The sequence below is a fragment of the Lissotriton vulgaris genome, chromosome 10 (genome assembly GCF_964263255.1).
Source record: "Lissotriton vulgaris chromosome 10, aLisVul1.2, whole genome shotgun sequence".
NCBI lineage: Eukaryota > Metazoa > Chordata > Amphibia > Caudata > Salamandridae > Lissotriton > Lissotriton vulgaris.
Genome location: NC_141698.1, coordinates 342,986,745 through 342,989,637, shown reverse-complemented (window position 1 = coordinate 342,989,637; position 2,893 = coordinate 342,986,745).

Sequence of the window (2,893 nt, the reverse complement as noted above, 5' to 3'; positions counted from 1 at the left end):
GTACCTTGGTCACTTTTTGACCGCTATTTTGAGACTTTTGTCTCCCCACTTTTTCTCCTGGTGCACGTAGGGATGCCCGGCTTTAAGTCTTGTGGGGCCTGTCGCCGAAATATGTAGGTGGCGGACCCCCACGATGTTTGCCTCTACTGCCTGGAGACCGATCACGACTCACTGGACTGTCGTGCCATGGTCCCCAAGGCCTTATGGGAGCAGCGCCGGAAGTTGCTTGAGGTCCAGCATTCGTCACGTCGCTGCTCCGGGTCTAGGGACCGTTCCTGGGACCGCTCGCGAGACAGGAGCAGTCGCTCCTCGGACTCCAAGTCTTCACCTTCGGATTCCGGTAAGCTCGCCATAAAAAGTCGAAGAAGCATGTTCACTCTCAGACATCCCCCCGTCACGCCTCGGATGCGGACGAGGGGGATAGAGGCATCGCCCCTGTGGCACCTCTGGAGCCTGGGAGTCCCGCGGCCTACCAGCCATACCCGGGTCCGTCGGTGACTCCTGAACAGATGCAAGAGTTCCTTGCTGCTATGGATCGCCTTTACAGGCCTCTGGCTCCCGCCGGCGCGCCTTCCGGCCCCGCTGTCTCGTGTCCAGATCCTGCTGGCCCGGCGGCTCCAGCCCCAGCGCCACAGGATCCTGTGCTGCTGGCTCCGGCCCAGGCGCCACGAGGTGCGGCATTGCCGGCTCCGACGCAACCCTCGCTCAAGCCCCGGTGCCACCCTCGGCTCCACCCCCGACTCCGCACTGGGTGCCGTTTATCCCACCTTTTCCTCGGTTCCCGGGCCATTTTGTTCCGACCTGGGATCCACATTGGAAGCCGGCGGACGACGACTGGGAAGGGTCCGAGGACCCGCTTGCTCGGCAATTTGACTCCGAACAAGTTTGGGTGGACAACTTGGAGGATGCAGGCGACCTCTGTCTCCTCTGACCCAGGGTTCACCTCTCCCCCGCCTACGATGGAGGAGGGTGCCTCCTACACGATGGTGCTCAGTCGTGCTGCTGAGGCCCTCAACCTTGACCTCCCCACAGTGGCCCTCAAGACCAACCTCCTCACCGAGGTGCTCCAGACGGCGTCTACTTCATCTGAGCCGCTACTTCCCTTTAATGACGACCTTACAGAGGTCCTCTTGGGCACTTGGTCGAGGCCAGCCACGGGGGCCCCGGTGGAAAAAAAACGTCACCAGACGCCACCGTCCGGCGCCTGGTGACCCCGCTTTCTTGACCACTCACCTTACGCCTGAGAGTCTGGTCATTTAGGCCTCGACGTCGCAGAGTGCCTTTCCCATGGCCCGCCGGGTAAGAACTCTAAAAGGCTGGACCAGTTTGGGAAGCGGTTGTTCTCTTCGACCAGCCTGGGGCTGCGGTCGGTGAACACCGCCTGCTTGTTGGGACACTACTCCCACGCAGTGTGGGATGCCGTTGCCTCAGTGTCCTGAGGAGGTGCAGGCTGTCCTTTCTCTGGCAATTGTTGAAGGCAAGGATGCGGCTAAGTTAGCCATTCGGTGTGGGCTGTACACCGCCGACTCATTGGGCAGGGCGATTTCTAAGACTGTGGCGTTGTGGCACCACGCCTGGTTGCGTTCGACTGGGTTCTCGTCTGATGTCCAGAGATCACTCACGATTTGATGGCACCCGCCTGTTTGGCGAAAAGCTGACAGTGCACTGGAACGCTTTAAGGACTCGCGGGCTACGTCCAAGTCCTTGGATCTTTCTACTAAGAATCCGTCCACTCCTGGTTTTTGTTCCTTTCGTGGCCAGTGCCAAGGCACCCAGGCACGCCCTTAATCTGCCAAGGCTACTCCCTTCCCTTTCAGTCTCTCACCCCCCCCCCCCTTCCCCCCTCCCCCCAGCCATGGCACCTCAGTGCCACTGCATGTCGGGGGATCATTTGGTTCTTCTCTAACAGGAAGTCGCGGCCCTCTTGGCTAAGGGGGCCTTTGAGTGCTTTCCTGGGCCAGAAGTAGGGAGTGGTTGTTATTCCCACTACTTTCTGGTCCCCAGGAAGGACAAAGGGGGCTAGTGTCCTATCTTGGACCTCCGGGACATCAATTGCTTCCTCCGGAAGGAGAAGTTCAAGATGCTAACTCTGGCTCAGGTCTTGGCTGCCCTCGACCCTGGAGACTGGATGGTAGCGTTGTACTTGCAGGACGCATATTTTCACATCCCCGTCCTGCCGGCCCACCGGCATTACCTGCTGTTCACGTTAGGCCAGGAGCATTTTCAGTTTACTGTGCTTCCCTTCGGCCTTACCAGCGCCCCTCGGGTGTTCACTAAAGTGACGGCGGTGGTCGCAGCTCATCTGCGCAGGTCAGGGGTATCAGTCTTCCCCTACCTCGACGACTGGTTGTTGAAGGCGGGCTCGCCCCAGGCAGTCGTCACCCACCTTAAGACTACGGCCGACCTCCTGCATTTGCTGCGGTTCTCCATCAACATGCCCAAGTCTCACCTGAGTTCCTCTCAGAAGCTCCCCTTCATCGGAGCGGTTCTGGATTTGATGCAATTTCGGGTCTATCCTCCCGAGCAGCGACTCCGGGATATTTAGGCTATGATTCCAATCTTTCAGCCTCTATCCCCAGTTTCAGTCATGAAGACCTCCCGGCTCCTGGGCCTGATGGCCTCCTGCATCCTGTTGATGCAACATGCCAGGTGGCATATGCGGGCTCTGCAGTGGGACCTGATGTTCCAGTGGGCGCAGCATCAGGGCAACCTGTCCGATCATGTCCAGATCTCGGAGGGCACTGCACAACACTTGCAGTGGTGGCTCACGAATCGCGATTGGGTCAATGGCAGATCCCTCTCCCTTCGCCAACCAGAGCACACAGTGGGGATGGATGCGTCCCTCCTGGGATGGGGAGGCCACTTGGGAGAAGCGGAGGTCAGAGGCCTCTGG